Raw genomic sequence first — 18,619 nt, 5'->3', positions numbered from 1 at the left:
AAAAAATAATAGATCACACAAAAGAGAACACAAGATACCAGGATTTCCACCAAAAGCAAGTCCAATATTACTATTATCCAGTGATTAAAATTTGATTACAATTTTTAATCCCTTACAACTCAATACAATTACAAGAACCAATTTTTGCACCACACATTATGAAAATCCCCTAATCGTAAGCCTTTTTATACAAGGTTCTTTTTGCTTACAAAATTAGGGCTAGAATAATATAAAAATAGTATCTGATGCCTATTGCAATATAAGGTAATTTTTGGCTTTGGCTTTGGGGGTGCTTCCCCCAAAAACCCCCATGGGGGTGTTGCCCCTCAATCCCACCCTGTACTACAATAGGGAGTGCACCTAGGGTGCCAACCCAAGACTCTATAAGGGCACTACCCCCAAACCCCCATAGAAATAATCTAGAGGGAAACCACATCAAATAAACCTCTAAGTCTGATTAGGCTCTACATCACAACAATCTCCCACTTGGAGAATGATCAGACTCCACAATAATAACCTCCCACTTGGAGACTAATCATAGCACTGCTAAACCTATAAAATGTTCTTAATGTGGTCCTATAATAATTAGTTGAGAGGGTCTAAAATCCAACTTAGTGGATGTAATGTGAAGTGATGTGAAGTGATTATAAGCAGTAGAGAGTAGAATGTGAAGTTGAGCAGAGTAGAGAGGAAGTGATGGAAACTTCATTGTTGAGGTTCTATTGTATGATTTGAGGTTTGATATTTGGATCTGAGGTTTTTGACCTGGTCTAAAAGGTCTAATAGTGATTGGTTCAATTGACAGAATAGAGGAAAGAGGAACTTAATAGTAAATTACTTGTTTGGCCAGTGAGCTCTTCTTGTAATTGAAATTGCATGTTTGGGCATTGGGCTCTTCTTGCATACATTGTACTAAAACTCATAATAGGGTTGGAATCTCTTGACAGGGATTCAAAGTCTCCTAACAAGGAATCATATGTACTAAATTTTTTAATAGACTCCTAACAAGCTCCATCCTCTAACAAGAAATATTTATATTAGTACATCATCTTGTGGGCATCATTCCCACTAGGGTTTTCCCTCTAATCAAGGGCTTCCCTAGTTAACATATCTAGTATAATTGTCTATTTGCATCTTTTTATGGTTGTTTTTTACTTTTGTTGAATGGTTAACTTTACTTAAGGAAGATAATCATTGGATAACTAATTCACCCCCCTAGTTATCTTGGTGGACTATTGTTTCTAACAAATTATGCCTATGGTAAAATCAGATCCCATCCCTTTTGCTTGTCTCCAACCAAACATCTAAACATTTTTCCAAATTGTGATTCACAACTTCTATATGTCCATTAGACTATGGATGATGTGATGAACTGAACTTCAACTCCATCTTAAATTTCTTTCACAATGTATGCTAGAAATACCCAACAAATTTTGTATCTCAATCTGAAACTATACTCTTTGGAAGACCATGTAGTCTCACCACTTCTCTAAAAAACAACTTTGTCACATGAATAGCATCACTAGTCTTCTTGCAAGGAATAAAATGTGTTGTCTTTGAAAACCTATCAACCACCACAAAAATAGAATCATGACCACACTATGTCCTTGATAATCCAAGAACAAAATCCACACTGACATCCTCCCATGGCTTCTCTATTACTGGTAATGACTTATACAACCCTATATTTTACTTCACTCCTTATGCCATCTCACATACTCTACAACTTTGTACAAACTTCTTTACTTTTCGCTATAACTATGGCCAGTAATAATTCTGAGCAACCAAAAAAATGGTTTTATATCTACCAAAATATCTAGACAATCCTCTACTATGCTTCTTCTTGATGAAATTCTCTCTCATTGAACTTCTAGGAATGAACAATTGTCTTCCTTTGAACAAAATAATATCTTAGATCATGAAATCCAACCACTTAGTCTTGTCAAGTGTAATAGCTTTTGTACAAGCTTTTCATGTTTTACCAAAATTGGGATCATCTGGATACAAAATAGTGAATTCCTTGAACCCAACCACCTCTACCTGCATTTATCTTAGTAAAAGTTGTCTTCTACTAGGAGCATCTACAAATTTTTTAGACTTTCCACTTCTATGTTTCAAAAAAATGTAAAATTTTGCAAAAACTCAACCCACTTCAAATGCCTTTGGTTCAATTTTCCTTGACTATTTAAATATTTCAAAGCTTGATAATTAGTATACAAAGAAAACTCCTTAGGAAGAAGATAGTGTCTCCACTTCTTTAATGCTTGAACTATAGCATAAAATTCCTACTCATAAATTTAATATTTTCTTTTGGCATCATTCAAATTCTTGCTAAAGTAAGCAATAGGTTTCTTGGCTCATAAAAGCTCCTATTGCAGTACCACTAGCATCATAGTCTACTTGAAACACCTTGTTAAAATTAGGAAGTGCTAAAATAGGTTGCTCAGTAACTTTATGTTTCAATAGATTAAAACTCTTATCTGACCCTATAGTCCACTTAAATTCTTTCCTATATCCTCTCATTGTTTCAATCAAGGGTCCACAAATATTGATAAAACCTCTTATGAACTTTCTATAAAAATAGCTAGTCCATGAAAATATCTTACCTTTATCACACTTCTTGGAGTAGGTCATTCAAGGGTAGCCTTCACTTTCTCTAGGTCCATTTTTAAACCTTCTACTAAGACTACAAATCCCAAGTACACCAACTCCTTCTTTACAATACAACACTTCTTTGGGTTTATTAGCAACTTTTCTTCCCTCAAATTATCAAACACCTTGCAAATATGAATCAGTTACTCCTCTAATGTCTTACTAAAGATCAATATATCATCTAGGTAAACAATGAAAAACTTACCCAAAACTCCTTCAGTACCTCATGAAAGTTCTTGGTGCATTGGCTAGCCCAAAAAGCATGAATAACCACTCGTACAGTCCTTCTTTTGTCTTGAAAGAAGTCTTCCACTCATCACATTCTTTGATACAAATATAATGGTATCCACTCTTCAAATGTATCTTTGTGAAATATTCAGCTCCACTCAAATAGTCCATAATATCATCCATTCTTGGAAATGGAAATCTATACTTGATTGTGATCTTGTTTTTAGCATGAGAATCTGTACACATTGTCCATTTTCCATTCTTATTTAGTGCTAATATGGTTGGTACAATACATGGACTTAGACTCTCTCAAGTCAACCCTTTTTGCAACAACTCATGAACTTGTCTGTTCAACTATTCACTTTTTGTTGGTGTCATTTTGTGCACTTCCTTGTTTGGAAAACTAGCTCTTGGAAAAAAATCTATCTAGTGACTAATCTTCCTCATTGGGGGCAATCCATTAGGTACATTATCTGATACAATATCATAAAATTCTCCCAATATATCTAAAACTTTTGTAGGTACCTCTTCTACTTCTTCTTTACTATCTTTTCAAATTATAGCAAAATACATATGCTCACATTTCATACCTTTGAGAAACTCTTTTCCATCAAGAAAACATATTCTAGCATCACTACATACCTTTTCTTAATTCTCCTTCAATGGCTTCAACTTATGTTTCACTTCATCCTTGGTTAGAGTGTAGGTATTTGCTTTCCTATCATGTACAACATGCCTATCAAACTACCATTTCCTACCTAGCAATATATGACATATGTCCATAGGGATGATATCACATAGTACCTCATCCTAGTAGCTTCCAATCTTGAACTTCATGAAGCACTGCTGATTGACCATGATCTTATGGTCATCTTGCACTTGAGCAATACAGTATGGATGTAGCTATTTTTGTCTCTTCATCTTCAACATGGTGACCATGGTTTTTGACACTAAATTTTTAGTACTTCTACCATCAATGATCACATCACAACACTTATCTTTTGCCCCTTGTGTGAAACAAGCTCCTTCTTTGATCGGGTTCATTCTCACCACTCAATAGGACTCTTTTCTTAACTAGGACTTCTCTTTTAGTATCTTTAGAATGTGAGGATTTGGTATCTTCATCAACATGTGCAACTCTAGCCTAGCCTTATATTCTTCAATCTATCCTTCATTGGTATTCAGAACATTCAAATGCTCTATGCCCTTCTTCTCCATAATGAAAACATTTCCCACAGAAGTCTCCTCATCCAGGTCCTTGTCCTTTACCTCTTCCTCTCTAATCTCTATCATTCCAATCATATAAATAATTGGAATTGTTTCCCCTTTGTTTCTAACTACTACTTCCAACCTCATCCTTATTCTTTTGATCATCATTATGGCCTCCATAAGATCATCCACCATGACCTTTTCCATTATTCTTGTTGTGAAACTTCTTGTTCAGTTTTTCTTCAACTCTTAGAGAAAACTGGTATGCCTCCTCAATATTGTTCATTTGAACCAAACTAAACTCTTCCTCAATTGTTGGAATTAACAGATAAAGATAATGGGCCACTTTCTCCTTATCAGCTTCTACATGGCTGATTATAATGAGAAGTTGACAAAACTCTTTGGTATTCTCATGTACAGATTTTCCTACTTACTTCAACCCTTATATTTTCTTCAATAGATCAAGCTCATAATCCAAAAGAATATATTATCACTCCAAATTAGCTACCATTCATTCCCCTTTGGTGATTTTTTCCTTTACCTTTCTATTTTGCTCCAACTAAACCTCTCGCCACCAGAGCTTTACATGTCCCTTCAATATTGCCTTCACAAACTTGACCCTATTAGGATCCTCAATATCTTCATACTCAAAGTACTCCTCCAGTTCATTGATACAATCAATCAACTCCTCTAGGTTAAGATTTCCTAAAAATGTGGGAACCTCAAATTTAGGTCCTTTTCCAATCTTGGAGATGGCCCTAAAAAGCCTCTCTTCCTCTGGGTTTAGAACTACCTCTACTTTGGAATTTTCTTCTACTTCATCCTCATCCTCTCTTTCATCTCTTGTGGGAAGATTTATTCCTCTATGATTTATTTCTTCCAATTCTTTGATTTGTCTTTGGAGGGCTAGGAAATCCTCAGATGTAACACCTACAACTCTTCGACCATGCTCTCTTTATGGAGGCATTTTTTCACTTCTACTAAAACCCTAGAACAAACTACCCCACAAACCACAATTTTTATACATACTCAGCCCAAACCATAGTCCTAATGTGAACTACCCCATAGTCCGTGATCTATCAACACACTCAAGAACTCTAGCTCTGATACCACTTGATGAAGAGTGCTCCTCTTAAAACCATAAAATCATAATAGAAATAAAGAAACAACAAAAAATTTGATTACATATATGCACTTCTTATTTATTTCACAAAAGCAGAATTATAGAATTCACAAGTACAAAATGCTAACCCACATAGGTGTCTTAATTACAATAATCTACAAGACTAAGTTGCAAACTACCACCTAGAGTTGTCCTAGACAATGTTTGGGCCTTTCTTAAATAGGTAATTTTATGCCTCCTAGGAAGGTTCTAGACATTTAAACTTAATAACTATGGCCAACGGACCCTAACAATACATATAGATTTGGCCAAATCCATCTTTGACAATTATTTTAGATATTTTAGGTAGCCTAACTTTGAAAAGCCCTAACTTCTGAACCGTTGCTCTAGTTGGCTATTATAGCCACTTTTTGGAAATGCCATCTCATGATCTATAGGCTTGAAATTGTGCAAGCACTCTTTTGTTGAGTTTTTGGATCTCATTTGGGCACTTTATTCCTCCAACAATGAGCTTGAAGATTTTTCTACAAATATTTCCACCAAAAATCCATAATAACTTCTCTAATACTTAAGCTGGAGCAATGAGATTTTTATGGTAGGCTTGCAACTCTAAAATGAACTTTCATGTAGAAAATGAGAACATTCCAAGCTTGTATGAAAAACTTACTAAAAATAAAAAGTTTCCATAAATAGTAACCACCTTGTCTATCAGTCCTTATTAAAATAGAAAAGACTAAAAAGGAAATATTTTTGGGTGATGCAAGATTTCTCTTACACCTAGGATGCTCCTACATTACCTAAACTATGTACTTTTAAAGTCATCAAATAGACAAGGTAAACTAAGGTATACATAATGGATGAAATCATCATAGTCAAGGCATATGATAACTTATAAATCACATCAAAAGGTACTATCTTCCTACCTATTAGAATTAATCCAACCACTCAAGAGATAGTATTCCATGTGATTGATTTTAACCTCCCATTCAACATCCTCCTTAGTCACCCTTGGATTCATTTGATAAAGGTCATTCCATCCACATATCATTAATGCATTAATTTTTTTCATTAGGGCATTAAGATAACCATTCATATTGATCTTGAGCCCTATACATGCTACTATGCATTGGAAGAATCATATTCCCATAGCAATTATTTCCATAGGATTGAGAATGACACTTCCATCACCATCTTTTCTAGCAATTGTCATGCTCCACACACCATATTTGCCTCCACATTGTCCACTATTAAGATCAACCACCAAGGTTATGGTGAGTATAGCCTATCAAATGCATTTACAATTGGTGCCTTGCCCCTTGTTCCACATATAAAAGGGTGCCCATCACACCAAGAGCCAAAGTGGGACACTACACCTCAACTTAAGTAGGTTAGGCCAACTACATTTGTCTCTAAGGGAACCTTGAATGGAACAGAGATGGCCCCAAACATTAGCACCTAGTTATACAAAGAACCACCTCCCAAATATAAAGGGTTTGGTTTACTATTTCAAAAGAAAATTTATCATCTCACATCAGATTTCTATAGAGAAATAAATTTATCGAGGTGTCTTAGGCTAAGAAGAAATGAGAATCTAAAAACCTATAGAGGCATATATTTAAACCCAACATAAAGGCCCATTTTTAAGACTACTCATAGTTGGGGGCACTAACAAGAATGAGCATGCCTTCCTAAAAATTCAAAATGAGCTCATAGAGGTCAAAGACATCCCTGATGATGCAGAAGCATATTAGGTTCTTGGGAAATCTTGCATCAACCAAGAATATTTCCTTTATTTCTATACCAGTTTTCTATTTGTGAGAAAAAGCTTGTGTTTCATGTTCTTTCTCTCTACACAGTTGGTTTATCAATGTGGACCTATCATGGATCTTTTCCCTATGTTCACAAAACTTAAGTTCATCTCACTGAAAATTTATCCTTCAAATTTTCTTGAGGCTTGTTCTTGGTTGTTATTGAGTAATGTTAGGTAATTTTCTTCAGTGAGGTTCATATGATTATGTGACATTCTCTAGATTTGGGACCATCTTCTTGGATTAAATTTGGATCTATCCTTGTATTTATAGATGATAATTTTCTTACTTGTTTGGTTGCTAATTTACCCTTTTCTATAGGACCTATATTTTGTAATAAGATGTATCTATTATCCAATTTTTGGTCTTGATAGTTATATATTTCAGGTCTAGGATATAAGTAGGAAATTAAGAGGTTAGTAGGATAAGAATTAAATAAGTTGAATTAGAAAGCATGAGCTTTTAATCTCTCTTTGTAATCCTATTGTAATAGCTGCAACTAGGCAGGCCTTATGCCTGGCATGTTGTAAGTAGATTGTCTCGACTAATCTACATAGGAATAAAGATAATTGCCTATTCTTTTTTACATTAGTGTTTTACTTCCATGTGTAAGTCTAGCAGTGTGGTTGGTGAGTGCTTCTTTGGAATCACTCTCCCTCATGCCTTGTGCCAATTGGTATCAAAGTAGTTTCTTATCTTGTGATAGTTGTGTGGTGGATCAATCAACTATGAAGCCCTAGATTTCTTTGTCTTGAGATGACATATCATGGTTCTGGCTCACAATTGCAAAGGATTTGTAGATAGCTCATTTTGGTTATGAAAATTTGATGTGTGAGATAAAGTTTTTCTTGGGTGAATAGATTTTGAATTGAGGCAGGTCACAAAGATGGACAACTTATCACCAAGGTTAAGGTAGATGGACTCTTTTAATCAAATAATTGATGTGAGGTAGTTGTACTTTGAGATAAACCTAATGGCTAAGCATGATAAGTTTTGGAATGTATTTAATAAGAGGAATGAACAGATAAGTCACTCTTGTTTGAGTTAGCATCTATTGATTAGAAAGATATTTGTTTGGCCAATCAAAAAGATTTTTGAGAGAAGAAAAAAATTTGAAGTGCATGATGACTTTACTAAGGTTAATGAGGTATGTGTTGGTTTTAATGAGAAGATGGATGGGTCTAACATGGAAATTACAGAGCATCTATTGTGGTCAATGAGATTGTTGATAATTATGAGGTTTCTATTGATGAGGATTTACATGTTTATAATATGGATATAAATTTACATATTGTTGTTGATATGGATCTAGATTTATATGTTTCTACTAAAATGATTTAGGATGTGCATGTTTTTGTTGATGTGATTTTGGATTTACATGTTGCTACTAATTTGTTTTTCATGTCCAAAGATGTTACTATTGTTGGGTGTGATGATAATTTTTAGAGATAATCTATGCATCATTATGTTGTTCAATTTGTTCTTATGAATAAGCATGATGATTGTTTAAATGAGGTACATAAGATTTTGATAATTGAATCGATGGAGTAGCAATTGTGAATATGAAAATTTATTATCTTATCTTTAAGGAATTGGGAATTTTTGGTGAAGATAAAGTTGAGTTCGAATATTTATTTTAGCGTCAAAGTTTGGGACACACTTTTCTATCTACCTTAGGAGTTTAATGCAAGAGAATTGAGCATGGTTTTGACTGAACCATATTTTCTACCATCTTGGAGTTATGCTTGGGGTAGTGGTCAATTTCCTTTATTTGCATAACAATTTTTTTGTTTGCATTTTTTTTGAATCCCTTTAGTTTTTATCAGAGCATGAGGACATCAATCTTTATTTACCCCAAGTGTCTTCTAGGGAAATCTTGCATCAACCAAAAATATGTCCTTTTTTTTTTATACTAGTGTATTGTTCATGGGATAACCCTTATATTTTATGTTCTTTCTTTCTATGTAGTTGGTTTGTTATGTGTACCTATCATGGATCATCTCCCTATTTTCATGAAACATAATTTGATCTTTGCTAAAAATTTATCCTTCATCTTTTCTTGAGGCATGTTCTTGGCTAGTGGATTGAGTAACTTTTCGCAATTTTATTCATTGAGGTTTATATGACTATGTGGTTTCATCTAGCTTTGGGAACATTTTCTTAGATCATGTGTGGACCTATCCTTATGTCCATGGATGATAATTTTTGTAGTTGTGTGGTTGTTAATTTCCCCTTTGGAGTGGGACCTATATTTTGTAATAAATTGTATCCATCATCTGACTTTTGGTCTTAATGGATATATATTTGAGGTCTAGGATGTAATTAGGAAATTAAGAGGTTGATAGGCTAAGATTTACATAATTTGAATTAGAAATTATGAGGTTCTAAAATCAATCTTTGTAATCCTACTATAATGGTTGCAACTAGGCAGGCCTTATGCCTAACATGTTGTAAGAAGATTATCTCAACTAATTTGCATAGGAATAAAGATAATTTCCTATTCTTTTGTACATTAATGGTGGTTTTCTTCTATGTGTTACTCTAGCAGGGTGGTTGGTGAGTTATTCTTTGGAATCATTCTCCCTCCTACCTTATGTCACTTGAAGAGGTTGAAAATAGATCCTACAACAGTATCCATGATGATGGCATCTTCCTAGGAGCCTCCATGCTTTAGTAACTAGTCATTAACTACATTGACTTGCCCCTTGTCCACCCTAAACTCATTAACTAGGGCCAACCAAGCATACTTCATATTAACGAGTTCCCTAGTGAGGATGCACTCATGAGTTTTATGGGAGTTGAAGTGCCACATAGATAAGAAAAACCACCATCTTCCAGTGTTTACAAGTTAGACCCAAAGACCTACTTCAAGGAGGAAGAAGTCTCCGGTCAGAAAAGTGAAAGTAAAAAGAAAAGTAAAAATTTAAAATAAAAAAGGGTCTCTGGGTGGAAAAATAACTGGGGTGCCATCAGATGAAATAAAAAAACAAAAGAAAATAAAGAATGTATTCGAAGGTCAAAACCTCTTTGAGGCACCTAAGGATGGAGATTTATTCCTTCCCCTATTAGATCACTAACCAGAGGTATCATCCATATTAATCAATGAAACAAAGCTGGTCAATATTGGCACAGTAGAGATTCCGAGGATTGCTTACATCTCAAAATCCTTACTAGAGCCATAAGAGGATGTTGTTGTTGAGGTTCTCCAAAAAAACATTGGTGGCTTTACATGGTTTTATAATGACATGCAAAGATTAGGCCTAAAAGTGGTTGTATATCATCCAGTGGTGGATCCAAAAGAAAAATCAATCAAATAGAAACTAATAAAGATGCATTCTAAGGTGGCATTATAAGTAAACATGGAACTGGAAAAAATTCTCCAAGAAAAATTCATCAAACCCATTAACTATTTGAAGTGGATCTCAACATGGTGCCAATAACCAAACCATCTAGTGATATTAGGATATGTACCACTTTTAGAGACCTCAATGAGTCTTTTCCTAAATATAACTTTCCATTACCTAATACAAACATTATTGTGGACCTCATAGCTATACATGAGATGCTATCTCTCATGGACAAATTTTTAGGATATAATCAAATTTGTATAGCTTAAGAAGTTTAGCATAAGACAACATTCATGACCCCATAGAGAACCTTCTAATACAACATGATGCCTTTTTCATTGAAGAATAGCATGATGACATATTAGAGAGTCATGATTGCTATCTTTCATGACCTAATCCATAGAACTCTTGAGGATTATGTAGGTGATATCTTAGCAAAGTTAATTAATAGATTGGAATATATTTGGGACTTGGAGGAAGTTTCTGACCATCTCCAAACATATCACCTCATGTTAAACCTAAAGAAGTGAATCTTTAACATCACATAAACTAAAATTATGGGATTCATAGTATCACAGTGAGGTATAGAGACTGGTTCCAAAAAGGTTAAAGATATAATGGACATGCCTTCTCCCATAACACTAAAATAAATCTGCACCTTCCAAGGCAACATGAAATCAATCAGAGGATTCATTTCACAACTTATAGACATGATGCAGGAGCATCTTGGGTGCAAGGGTAATCTTGCATCACCCAAAAATATTTTATTTTTAGTCTTTTCTATTTTAATAAGGACTAGTAGATAGGGTGGTTACTATTTATGGGAAATTACTATTTTTAGTAAGTTTTTATACAAGCTTAGAATGTTCTCATATTTTGTAGGAAGGTTTGTTTTAGAGTTGTAAGCCTACCATGAAAATTTAATTACTCAAGCATTAGTATCAGAGAAGTTATTGTGGATTTTTGGTGGAAAATTTTGTAGAAAAATCTTTAGGCTCATCATTGGAGGCCTTAGAGTGCCCGAATGAGGTCCAAAAACTTGATAGAAGGGCACTAGTGCAATTTTGAGCCTATAGATCAGGACCTGACATTTCTAAAAGTGGTTATAATAGCCAATCAAAGCAACAATTTGTGAGTTATGGCCTTTAGAAGTTGGTCTACCAAAATTTTTGAAATAATTTGTCAAAGATGTATTTGGCTAACTCTATGTGTATTGTTAGGGTCTGGCGGCCCTAGGTATTAAGTTTGAGTATCTAGAACCTTCCTAGGTAGCATAAAACTGCCTACTTAAGAAAGGCCCAAACATTGTCTAGGAGAGCTCTAGGTGATAGTTAGCAGCTTGTCTTGTAGAATATTGTAATGAAGGTGCCCATGTGGGTTAGCATATTGTACTTGAGAATTTTGTAATTCTGCATTTGTGGTACAAATAAGAAGTCCATATTTTGTTCTCACATTTTCTATTGTTTCTTTTTTTCTATTTTGAGTTTATGGTATTAAGGGGAGCACCCTACATCAAGTGGTATTAGAGCAAGAGATCTTGATTATCTTGACAGATCACTGAGTATGAGGTAGTTCACACTAGGACCATGGTTTGGGCTGAGCGTGTAGATAGATCACCAATTGTGAGGCAATTTGTGCTAGGGTTTTAGTGGAAGCATAAAAATTCCTCCACGAAGAGAGTGTGGTAAAAGAGTTGTAGGTGTTAAACCTAAGGGTTTCTAAGCCCTCCAAAAGAAAATGCAAGAATTATAAGAACAAATGCAAGAGGAATGAATCTTCTTGTAAGAGATGAAAGCAAGGATGAGGATGAAGTAGAAGAAAATGCCGAAGTAGAGGCAATTCTAAATCCTGAGGAAGAGAGGCTTTTTAGGGCCAACTCCAAGATTGGAAAAAGACCTAAGTTTGAGATTCCCACATTTTTAGGAAATCTTAACCCAAAAGAGCTAATTGATTAAAATAATTGAACTAGAGGAGTACTTTGAGTATGAAGATATTGAGGATTTGGATAGGGTTAATTTTGTAAAGGCAAAACTGAAGGGACATGCAAAGATCTGGTGGCAAGAGGTTCAGTTGGAGTGAAATAGAAAGGGGAAGGAAAAAATCACTAGATTAGATCAGATGATAACTAAAATAAACCAAAAATTCATTCCTATGGATTATGAGCTTGATCTATTGAAGAAGATGCAAGGAATGAATCAAGCAAGAAAATCTATTCAAGAGTATATTGAAGAGTTCTACCAAGTTCTCATTAGAATCAACCATGTAGAATCTTATAAGGATAAATTTTCCTATTATCTTAATGGGTTAAATCCCAACATTTAGGATGATTTGAGTTTGGTTTGAATGAGAAGTATTGAGGAGGCATACCAATTTTCCCTAAGAGTCCAGGAGAAACTAATCAAGAAGTTTGACAATAAGAACTATGGAAGAGGTCATGGTGGATGATCTTATGGTGTTCGTAATGATGATCAAAAGAATAAGGATGAGGTTGGAAGTAGTAGTCAGAACTAGAGGGGAAACAATTCCAATCATTTCCATGATCAAAATAATAGAGATCAAATAGGAAGAGGTAGAGGACAAGGATTTGGAAGAGGAGGCTTCTGTGGAAATGTTTTCACTATGGAGAATAAGGGCATAGAGCATTTGAATGTACTCAGCTTCAAGGAAGGATAGATCAAAGAGAAAAAGGCCAAGACAAAGTTGCACATGTTGATGAAGATGTCAAATCCTTACATTCTGAAGATGTTGAAAGAGAAGTCTTAGTTAACAGAAGAGTCCTACTAAGTGGTGAAAATGAACCTAATCAAATGAGTTTTTTTCACACAATGTGTAGATGGTCACCAAGTTGAAGCTAAAGAGATAGGAGCACCCTCAACCATACCATATTGCTTGGGTGCAAGATGACCACAAGATTATGGTCAATGAGCAGTGCTTAAGGAAGTTCAAGATTGGAAGCTACCAGGATGAGGTACTATGTGATATCATACCTATGGGCATATGTCATATGTTTTTGGGTAGGCCATGGTAGTTTGACAGGTATGTTATACATGATGGGTAAACAAATACCTACACTCTAACTAAGGATGGAGTGAAGCATAAGTTGAATCTATTGAAGGATAAAGAAGAAAAGGTATGTAGTGTTGTCAAAATATGTTTTGTTGATGAAAAAGAGTTTCTTAAAGGTATGAAGCATGAGCATATGTTTTTTTCAACAATTCCTAAAGATAGTAAATAAGAAATAGAGGAGGTACCTACAAAAGTTGTAGATATGTTGGGAGATTTTTCTAATATTGTATTAGATAATGTACCTAATGGATTGTCCCTACTGAGAAAGATTAGCCACCAAATGGATTTGGTTCTTGGAGCCAATTTTCCAAACAAGGCAATGCATAGAATGACACTAGTAGAAAGTGAAGAATTGAACATGAAAGTTCATGAGTTGTTGTAGAAGGAGTTGATTTGAGAGTCTAAGTCCATGTGTTGTACCAGCAGTATTAACACAAAGAAGAATGAAGAATGGAAAATGTGAATAGATTCTTGTGCTATCAACATGATCACCATCAAGTATGAATTTCCTTTGCTGAGGATGGATGATATTATGGACTATTTGAGTGGAGCTCAATATTTCACAAAGATAGATCTGAAGAGTGGGTACCATCAGATTTGTATTAGAGAAGGTGATGAGTGGAAGACTACTTTCAAGACAAGGGAAGGACTATATGAGTGGTTAGTCATGCCTTTTGGGTTAACCAATGCACCAAGCACTTTCATGAGGCTCATGAATGAGGTACTGAAGGAGTTTTTGAATAAGTTTGTCATTGTTTACCTAGATGATATATTGATCTTTAGTAAGACATTGGAGGAGTATTTGATTCATATTTGCAAGGTTTTTGATAAGTTGAGGGAAGAAAAGTTGCTGATAAACCTAAAGAATGCAGTTTTGTAAATAAAGAGTTGGTGTACCTAGGATTTGTAGTCTTAGGAGAAGGTTTGAAAATGGACTCGGAGAAAGTGAAGACTATTCTTGAATGCCCTATTTCAAGGAGTGCAACAAAAGTAAGATCTTTTCATGGACTGGCTACATTTTATAGAAAGTTCATAAGAAGTTTTAGTAGTATTATTGAACCCTTGATTGAAAAAATGAGAGATAATAGGAAAAAGTTTAAGTGGATTGTAGGAGCAGATAAGAGTTTTAATATGTTGAAATAGAAAGTTATTGAGTAGCCTATTTTAGCACTTTTTTATTTTAACAAGGTGTTTCAAGTAGACTATGATGCTAGTGGTATTTTAATAGGAGCTATTTTGAGTCAAGAAGGTAGACCTATTGCTTATTTCAATGAGAAGTTGAATGATGCAAAAAGAAAATACTCTTTTTATGATCAAGAATTTTATGCTATAGTTCAAGTATTGAAGTAGAGGAGACACTATCTTCTTCATAAGGAGTTTTTTTTGTATACTGATCATCAAGCTTTGCAATATTTAAATAGTCAAGGAAAATTGAAACAAAGGCATTTAAAGTGGATTGAGTTTTTGAAGAGTTTTAAATTTGTTTTGAAACATAGGAGTGGGAAGTCTAACAAGGTTGTTGATGCTCTTAGTAGAAGACAACTTTTGCTGATAAAAATGTAGATATAGGTGGTTGGATTCAAGGAACTTAGTACTTTGTATCCAGATGATCCTAATTTTGGTGAAGCATGGATGGGTTGTACAGAGCCTATTACACTTAATAGGAAAAAGTGGTTGGATTTTATGATCGAGGATAGTATGTTGTTCAAAGGAAGCTAGTTTTTCACTCCAAGAAGTTCAATGAGAGAGATCCTCATCAAGGAGAAGCATAGTGGAGGATTGGCTAAACATTTTGGTAGAGATAAAACTATAGCTTTGGTTGCTAAATATTACTATTGGCCATAGTTGTAGCAAGATGTGATGAAGTTTGTACAAAGTTGCAGAGTATGTCAAATGGAAAAAGGAGTGAAGCAAAATATAGGGTTGTATCAGCCATTACCTATACCAGAGAAGCCATGGGAGGATATCAACATGGATTTTGTTCTTGGATTACTGAGGACATAGTGTGAGCATGATTCTATTTTTGTGGTGGTTGAAAGATTTTGAAAGATGGTACATTTTATTTTTTGTAGGAAGACTAGTGATGTTGTTCATGTAGCTGAGTTTTTTTTCAGAGAAGTGGTGAGATTACATGGTCTACTAAAGAGTATAGTTTCAAATCAAGATACAATTTTTTTTTGAGTATTTATGGCATACATTATGGAAAAATTTGAATACAAATTTGAAGTTTAGTTCATCACATTGTGCAAGAAAGGGATGAATAACTAGGGCCAAAGGCTCACCCAGCTATCCAAACCACCTTGCAAGAGTTAACACAATGGAAGCAAGCAAAAAGAACAATTACCAAAGGAGGAAGAAGAGTGAAATATTTTTATTTATTCATCAAAATATATTCATACATGACTGACTATAAGGCCTTCTAGGTTACGACCAAATATAAATACATTCACATTCAAAGATCCAATAGTAAATTTGCACTTTCAGTTCTATTCTACAATGTACTCCAAAAAACTTGCCTAACTCTAAGCCTAAACACTCTATATATAAATGCCAAAATGGCTTACAAATTATTCTAGATCATTACATAAGAGGAAGGCTGATCCAACAATGGTCTAGACACATCCAAAGAAAAGATCTTAACATAAATCTTGCAAGTGGGCTCACAAAAATCATGGCCAAATGCTGACACTCGGCATAAGCAGGAGAACTCATCATATGAAGGGTCACTCAACATACACTGGGTAACTCAACACATGAGGGAATTGCTACAGTAACTTGGCACATGAAGGAATTTTTGGAAATGATTGAAAAAGATCGTGAATGAAGAATGATGGAACTAGTAAAGAATGTTTTCAATCATTATTTTGTCATTGATGTCAAACTTGCTACTTGTAGGAATGACAATTTCTTAAGTGATCCAAGTACTATCAATTGGTTGATTGACAAGGAGGAAGCAATCAATAAGATGTAACTAGTGCACCTAGAGAAAGGTTGAAGTTATGATGTTGTAATGAAGTATAAGGATCAGTTAAGCCATTGATGAAATAGTGTATTGATGACATACTCTAAGAGGATGGACACACTAAGACACATCAAAGATGTAAGGTCTAACTAAGTCATTTGTAAAGTCTAACTAAGTTCATTTGAGAGAGTCGAGCTAGCTAGTTAGTGCCGAGAAAATTCTTAGTTGAAGCTGAACAAGTTCAACTTCAGTGTGTGCCAAGAAATCCTTCAAGTGCCAAGTAACACAAGATTGTTCAAGTGTCAAGTAACTCAAGAAAAGACATCAAGTGTCAAGCATCAGAAAAGAGTAATGGATGCTGAGAAAATTTCTTTAGGTGCTGAGCATCAGTAAATATAGTAGGAGCCGAGTAACACAAAAGGTGTCGAGCATCAATAAACCAATGATGCCGAGTTGCTGCATTATTTGTTAAGTCAAAGATTCACCAGATCAGTAATGATAAGTTTTTTGCATTGAATTTTGTGAATTAGTTGGATGATAAGGATGATGAGTAGATGTCATAGAATTTTATATAAATCATGCAAACCAATTCAAGGTGAATTTTGGTGGACTTATCATGAAGTTTCTAGAAGAAGTAATTTGGAGGGAAAACAATATCATTTTCTCAAGATCAAATCAAGATTTGAGTGGGAAATGAAGAATAGAACTTCTTTATAAAGAGTTATAGGTTAGAGATCAAGAGAGAGTGTGAGAGGGAGTTGGTCATAAGAGTGGTCATGTGAAGAAGCCAAGAGAAGGCTAGTGTGAAGTATCAAGAAGAGAAAATAGTGAGGAGTAAGTACAGAGCATCAAGATTCTGAGCTGATCAAGTGACCATAGAGTGCATTGGCATTACGAGTGGAAGAACTCAAGGAGATGGATCTTGAAAGGTGAACAAGCTGTCAGCACTACAAGGGAGAAAAGCCAAGCAAAGAAAGGAACTGAAGAGTGATCTAAAATTTGCAAGGTTAGAGTTGCAATCTTTATTAGGTCAAAACCTTTCTAATACTTTCTTACCATTGTATTAGAAATTGAAATCCTACATTGCTAGGTTAGTTTAATAGCTAGGTGGATAAGCCTCAAAAAAAGGATAGAAGATCCCTAGGAGAAGGATAAGAGATCCTTAGGAGAAGGATAAGAGATCCTTAGAGAGGGATAAAAGATTCTTTTGAGAAGGTGACTATAAATCCCATGGACTTGGGCGAGCCTAATAGATCTATGTAAAACCTTTAATAGGGTGACATTCTAAGTTGAATGTTCTTAAGTCCTCTAATAGGGCACACTCCTAATAGGGTGTATAAATTCTTTAACAGGGTCACATCTTATAGTGTGTAAAGCCTTTAATAGGGAAGACCATCAGAAGTGGTGAAATCAATTACATAGTTATTTTGTGGGTCTCATCCCCACCCCAATTTTACCTTCTTATTCCTAGAGGGTTTTTGGGTCATCAAAATCCTTTGTGTTATAGTGTGATGCAAGTTTACTTTTCATGTTTAATTGTATGCATGTTAAGAAAGTAAAATGGATAATACTTCTAATTCACTCCAATTTTACTAGAAAGTTTGAATTGGACATTAAAAGACCTTGAATAACTAATTCACCCCCCTCTTAGTTATTCTAAAGAATTCTAATAGGAATTGCTATAGTAACTTGATGCATGAAGGAATTGCTACAGTAACTCAGCACCAACTGAGTGCTATAGTAACTTGGCTCTAATTGAGTGCTACATTAACTTGGCTCCAACTAAGTGTTATAGTAATTCAGCTCCAACTAGCTACAATAACTCAGCTCCAACTAAGTACTATAGTAACTTGGCACCAACTGAGTGCTATAGTAACTTGGCACCAACTTGTAGATTGAACAAAAATGAGTAGGATAATAAGGTAACCCAGTATGCTCCTGCATCATCCATAGACTAATGGACAGATAGAAGTTGTGAATTGTAATTTGGTAAATTTGTTGAGATGCTTGGTTGGAGATAAACCAAAATGATGGGATATGATTTTAACATAGGTAGAATTTGCATATAACAATTCTACCAATAGGAGTACTAGTTAATCACCATTCTAGATTGTATATGGGAGTAGTCCCAGAAATTCTTCTGAACTAAGGTAGCTAGATAAAGGAGAGATAAGTAGTACTAAAGCATAAGATTTTTCTAAAAATTTGAAGAACATCCATCATG

This window comes from Cupressus sempervirens, chromosome 4 (assembly GCF_028749045.1).
Source record: "Cupressus sempervirens isolate cs-2001-9-10 chromosome 4, ASM2874904v1, whole genome shotgun sequence".
Taxonomy (NCBI): domain Eukaryota; kingdom Viridiplantae; phylum Streptophyta; class Pinopsida; order Cupressales; family Cupressaceae; genus Cupressus; species Cupressus sempervirens.
The sequence above is the reverse complement of the archived record's forward strand: the minus strand, read 5'-3'. Positions refer to the sequence as shown.